General features: G+C 41.3%; 1 non-coding gene across 1 annotated transcript; it reads left to right on the forward strand.

Moving 5' to 3' along the window:
• Positions 1 to 417: 417 nt before the first annotated feature.
• Positions 418 to 524, forward strand: LOC147277695 (small nucleolar RNA R71). Its single transcript, XR_015124147.1, has one exon. It is a non-coding gene; the product is annotated as a small nucleolar RNA R71 (small nucleolar RNA).
• Positions 525 to 7,024: the final 6,500 nt, after the last annotated feature.

A 7,024-nucleotide genomic window follows, 5' to 3' on the forward strand; every position in this document is an offset into this window, starting at 1 on the left:
CTCCACCTGAAATTAGGGTTGTTCTTCCATCCAGGGTTATAAGTGTTAGAAAATGGATCATATGGCACCCTAGGATAGCTCCCAACTTGGTTCACTTGTTCCACGTCACCCCCTGGTCCTTGCGCACTCATCATCTTCTCTTGAGCCAAAGATAACTTCTGCACCATAGTCTTGATTTCCATAATCTGTCCCTCCATGGTGTTTGGCACATCAGCCACCTCATATAACCCTCTCTTTGGTCCTCCTCTTGCACGATTGGAATCCCATTGTTGAGAACTCAAAGAAAGCGACTCAAACAATTCTGTAGCCTCATCCTCCGTTATGGACATGAATGCACCACCACATGCCGAATCCACCTTGGCTTGGTCTCTCTCCAATAATCCCTGATAAAAACAGCAAATCACATACCAAGGAGATAAGTTATGGTGTGGGCAGCTAGTAAGTAACTCATTGAATCTGTCCCAAGTCTCATGGAATGGTTCGTCCGCCTTTTGCACAAATCCAAGGATCTCCTTCCGAATCGAATTAGTCTTGGAAATGGAATAGAACTTGTTCAAAAACTTGCTCGAAAGATCATTCCATGTCGAAATGGAACCACTGGGCAGCGAATACAACCACCTCTTTGCCTTGTCCTTAAGCGCAAAAGGGAACATCCTCAAACGGTACTGATCGGCATTCAGGCCCCTCAATTGTGCGGCTTCACAAACCCCAGAAAACTCCTTCAAGAAATGGATCGGATCCTCCCCATTCAGCCCATGGTAGCTCGGCAACAAATGAATCTGACCACTCTTGATTTCGAAATCAGTGGCTATGGTGGCATACCGGATGCATGATGGTTGAGTGGGCAGCGAAGGTGCTGAAAAATGGCTCAGGGGCTGCGGCACTATCTCATTTGCTTCAGCCATGTCGACACTCTCAGTCTCTTCACTACTCGAATCTGATGCACTAGGTTGCGGGCTGACTTGTGATGCACCTAAAGCTTCGTTCTTGAGCCTCTCCAACCTAGCAACAAGCTCAGGGTTCATAAAACACACCTAATCAAGAGAAAACACAAAATCAGTAGAAAGAATGCAAATAAAGGCATGGCATTTATTAAAAACTAAAAATTAACAAAAACTGAAATCTAACTAATATAACCTAATTCTAATGACTAATTACACCAATTCATTGATATTAGACACCATTCCCCGGCAACGGCGCCAAAAACTTGTTGATGTGTTTTCTTAGAATAAAATAACAATTACCTCATTCTAAGTTTACTCGCAAGTGCACGAATCGCATCAGTAGCAAAGCGTACAAGCACGAGGTCGATCCCACATGGAATGGTTAATATACAACAATTCAGTGCAAATAATCACTAGAATAACTAAATGGGGGGTTTTGAAAGATGGAAACACACACACACATCACCACACGCACACACACTTTATTCTATCTTGCAATGTTAATTTTCAGTCTCAAATCAGATAAGCATGCAATAACCATCCAAGGCTAATGACAGTTAATTTGAACACAACATATTAAAGTTTGACAGCTAAAAAGGTTTGGCTAGTTACTTTCTCGCCATTGTTCTCCTAATGCATAAACTAAGAGCTTCTTGGGCCTTCCTTAGCTAGTTAACCTACATGTTCCCTAGTTCAAGCTAAGGCAGCTGTTACCCATGCAGGAGTCATTAAGTTTTATGAGAACGTCAAACATGCACAACATATAAGCTTTGACTATTTTCTTATAGAGGTCGCCCAACCCCACTACCAAGAATAATCCCTTATTCCCTTGTTACTTGTGGTTTAGTGTCTTTGACTATTTCACAGCTAAACCTAACAGATAAACTAGATGCAATTACCCTAAGGTGGCCAGTCAAAGGATGCAAACAACTAGTGACGGGGGTTTTAATAGATAGTGGAAATTTAATATGTGCAAACATCAAACTAACAGACCAAGAGACGGATAAACGATTTGTTAAAGCATACGAATCCATTAATCGACCTACAATTAACATGCAAGATAGAATAACTAACCTACATAATTAAAACAAATAAATAAAAGAAACAAAACAGCAACAAATAAATGAAATCCCAATTCATGATTGCAAAAGGAAATCAGAAACGCAAACTAAACAAACTTAGAAACATAAACTAAACAACTAATTTAAAGTGCATAAACTAAATGAAATCAGAGACGCAAGACACACAAGATTAAACGCATGCACTAATTAAAAATCAGAAACTTAAAGTAACTGAAACAACTACACAATTAAATTAGATTACATAAATGAAATTGCATAAACATAAATAGCTAAATAAATTCAGAACCAAAGCTATAGAAGAAATAAAGAGACAATTAAATAAAACAGCAAATTAATTAAATAAAATCAGTAACATACTCCAACAATAAGAATAGAAACTAGAATGAAAAGGAAAACAAAAATCAGAGGTGCAACAAATGGGGGCTGCGGCAAGGAGAGAAGAAGAAGGAGGCACCTAGCACAAGCAATTGGCTCACGGCAAGGTGAGCTTGGGCTTGTGGCAGCGGGTGATCCTTCCCTCTCAATGTTACGCCACCCTCTCTCTAAACCTCTCTCTGAAATTGGCTCACCTTACAAGAAAATAAAAGTCTCAAACTAAAACCCTAAAACAGAAAAATAAAGCTAGGAGGGAGAGAGTGATTTCGGCTGGAGTGTGGGTGAAAAAAAATGAATGCCTAAAAGTCTGAATGGAGGGGGTTTAAATAGGAGAAGCTTCCCTTGAGAGGCAAGGAAAGCAAGTTGCGGCTGGCTAGGGTTTGGTCTCCTAGTGCCTTGCGGCTTCAGCTAGGGCCAGCTGATCAGGCCTTGCGTGTTGGGCTGCTTGGGTTTGGGCTTGAGTGGCTCACGCCTAGCCTAGCTAGGGTCCCTCCTTGGCGCATGGGCTGGTAGTCTTGGGCTTTGGGCTTGCATGTTGGGCTTCCATGTTGGGCTTCAGTAGCTTGCACAAGATGGGCTAGGGTTTCACTCCATGGGCTTCCATCTTGGGCTTGTCACCTTTGGGCTTGCGCATGGCCTCTTCCTTGCTAGGGTTTGCATGGCATGCATGCGCATGCATGGGCTGCCATCTTCCTCCTTGCGTGTGGCTTTTGGGCTGCTAGGGTTTGGGCCCATGCATGTGCATGCATGGCCCACTTGGTTCGGCATCCCTAGGGCCCATGGGCCCTCCACTTTTGACTTCCCATTTTGCCCCTCATTTCTATTTGAATTCAAATTCATTTCTTCCCTCCATTCATTTCCATGGATTTCCACCACCTTCTGGAAGCTTCTGGAACCTTGAAAAACATTTCCTGGTGCAACTAGGATTTCTTGCAAATGAGAGATTCCTTATCCGTTTCGACTTCTCGTAATGACCATATTGCCCCTGGGGTCTCCTAGTGTCACTAGGACTCCTTTCCCTAGTTGGGTTAGGTTTCCTAGTTCAACCAGAATTTCCTGTTCGAATCAGGATTTCACATTTCTGGCTCCGCAATGATGGTTCTGGACTTGATGTTTCCTAGTGTGACTAGGAATCCTCATTTGACTAGGATTTCTGCACTTTTCCTGGTTTGACCAGGATTTCACTCGTTTTCCTGGTTTGACCAGGAAATGTCCCAAAATGGCTCCATTTGCTCCTTTTTCTCATTTCTGCTTCATTTGACCTGAAAACACAAAAACAAGACAAGAAACACAAAATAGCGAGTTCTAACACTCTAGGTTAAGGAATTAGTATCATAAAGTGATGCAAAATGCACACTCATCATTTACTATGGATATTAACAATCAATATATAAACATGTTGGCAAAGTTCATCTACTAAAAGGTTTGGCTAGTCACTTTTAGCAATTACTCCCCTTACTGTGCATAAACCAAGAGCTTCTTGAGCCTTCCTTAGCCAGTTAACTTGCATGTTCCCTAGTTCTAAGCTAAGGCAGCTGTTACCCATGCAAGAGTCGTTACGATCTGTGAGAGTGACAAACACATAGCGCATAGCTCCAAATTAATGTACCCTATGTCCTCTATGATCTCTTTTCTCATGAATATTATCTTAGGATACCCACTTGTTGCCTATTGAAACTATCATCCTTTCGAGCTTATTTAGTTTCACAACATAAATCTAGATGCATGCAACCTAAGGTGATCAGTCAAAGATGCAAAACAAATAGAGTCAATTTAAACAGAGATCCAAGATTTGTCAACATATAAACAATTAAATTATTGATAATCCATAGTGAAAATGATCAGCAATGCCAGAGCTTCATCCTAGCCCTAGCCCAATATTTAACTATGCATAATTAAATCCACAAGTAAACGATGCATAATTAAAACTATGGAAATAAAAATAAAAGTGAGAGAGATCAAGCCGGGGCAGCAAGGTGGAGGTGCGGCTGCAATGGTGGTGTGCAATGGGGCTGCTCGGCCTTGGGCTCCACGGCAATGAGGCTGGGGTGCTCGGCAAGGTGGCAGCAAGATGGTGATGGCGTGGCTGCTGGAAGTGGTTGCTGCTAGGCGGCTTCACTTGATCTTCCTTCTTCAGTTCAGCACAAAATTAAAGAAAACACAATAGAAGGGGGGCTGCTGGAGTTCGGCCACAAAAGAAAAGAAGGAAAAATAAAGAGAAGGGAGATGGTGGCTGCGGCACAAGAAAAACATGAGAGAGGGTGGCTGCTAGGGTTTGCGGCAAGAGGAAAGGAGAGGGGCTGCTAGGGCTGCGAAAATTAAAAGAAGATAGAAGAGAACTTCAGAACCCCCTTTCTGAATTGAAGATATGTATTTATAGAGATCAGTAGGAGAGAAATCCTTGGGAGGCAAGGAGAAGAGAGGGTGTGGCAGCAGCTAGGGTTAGGAGAGGTATTGGGCTTGCGGCAAGGGCTTTAGCTTGGGCTTAAGTGACACACACCAGCCCTTTAGGGTTTTGCGTATGGCTGATAGGCTTGGGCTGGCGCATGGACTTTCTCTTGGGCTGGTGCATGCATGTATGCATGGCTCCTTCAGAATTCGGCATTGTATAGGCCCATGGCCCATTTGACTTGTTGACTTTTCATAGTTGACCCTTGACCATTCACTTTGACTTCCCATTTTGTCCCTCATTTCCATTTGAATTCGAATTCATTTATTCCCTCCATTTATTCCCATGGATGTCCACCACCTTCTAGAAGCTTCTGGAACCTTGATTTTGTAGAGTTGACTTTGACCAACATTTCCTAGTGTGACTAGGATTTCTTGTAAATGAAGGATTCCTTATCCATTTCGACTTCTCGTAATGACCATATTGCCCCTTGGGTCTCCTAGTGTCATTAAGACTCTTTTCCCTAGTTGGGTTAGGTTTCCTAGTTCAACCAGGATTTTCTGTTCCAATCAGGATTTCTCATTTCTAGTTCCGCAATGATGGTTCTGGACTTGATGTTTCCTAGTGTGACTAGGAATCCTCATTCGACTAGGATTTCGGCCCTTTTCCTGGTTTGACCAGGATTTCTCTCGTTTTCCTAGTTTGACTAGAAAACGTCTAAAAATGGTCCTTTTGGCTTCTTTTCTCTCTTTTGCTCATTTTATCCTACAAAAACAAAAACAAACTAACAACACACAAAATATCGAGTTATTGCACTCTGAATTAGGGAGTTAGTATCATAAAGTAGTGTAAAATGAGCACTCAACATTTCACGCCTGGCCTTAGCCCAATCCCTTGGCTGAAATTCATCCCATCCATTTGCGCTTTGGCCCAATGTCTTCTAGAAGCTTCTAGAACCTTTGACTTGTTGACTTTGACTTTTGACCACTTCTCCTTGTCCACCTAGGAATCCTTGTTGACTTAGGATTTCTATCTCACTTGGAATTTCACAATTACCATTTTGCCCCTCATGAATCCCATCTTCATTAGGACTCCATTTCCCACTTGGATTAGGTTTTCTAGTTGAAACAGGATTTCCTGCTCCAACTAGAATTTCTCATTTCTGGTTTCTAATCATCATGATTCCTTCTTATTCAAGCTTGATCTTTCCTTGTGAGACTAGGAATCCTAGTTTGACTGAGATTCAGCATTTCCTGGTGTGACCAGGATTTCTCCACTTTTCCTAGTTTGACTAGGAAACATCTAAAAATGGCTCTTTCGGCTCCTTTTCTCTTCTTTGCTCATTTTATCCTATAAGGACAAAAACAAAATAACAACACACAAAATATCGAGTTCTTGCACTCTGAGTTAGGGAGTTAGTATCATAATTAGTGTAAAATAAGCACTCCACAGCCGTACCCAAAAGAAAGAAAAAAAATAAAAGAATAAAAAGAAGATGGGACAGTTTCAAAAGAGGAAGTGAGCAAAAGAGTTTAAATTGAGCTATGTAGTACAAAGAAGTATGGTATACCTTAGAATCTTCCCATGTTCATTTGTGTTCCTTTCCTAGACCAAATTATTTAACCTTTAACCAAGCTCTAGGTTAACTTGCAAGTGCACGAATCGCAGGGTAACAAAACTTGCAAATACGAGGTCGATTCCACAGGGAATTGTACTAGTGTAATAATTACTAACTCAATTAAATTCAATTAAATCTACACGAACTCACACACGCGAATAGGGGGTTTCAGATTGGTTTTGAGACTAGACTAAACTAACAATAAAGTAACAATGACATCAAAATAACAAACTGAATTAATTTTGGTGAAAATAATAATAAAGAAGCACTAGGGGTTAGAATCCACCACTAGCATACCATTCACCTTACTATGGATACCAACAATCAATATGAAATTCCCCATGGCTTTCTTGCCAACCGGGAATGTTTTGGTGCAATTATGATGAAATTCGACCATGTATGCACCGAAATGACATTTCGTGCTCTCTAAACACCAAATCTCGTTCAATAAGTCAAGAACGCTAATCCTAACATGAGAAAGTACCCATACTTTTCTTTCCAACCAGGAACGTTTTGGTACAATTTGAACGAAATTAGACCAAATATGCACCGAAACGACGTTTTCGTGTGTTCTTAACATCAAATGTGGTTCAATAGGTCTATAACGATAATCCTA

This window comes from Dryas octopetala, chromosome 8 (assembly GCF_963921425.1).
Source record: "Dryas octopetala chromosome 8, drDryOcto1.1, whole genome shotgun sequence".
Lineage (NCBI taxonomy): Eukaryota > Viridiplantae > Streptophyta > Magnoliopsida > Rosales > Rosaceae > Dryas > Dryas octopetala.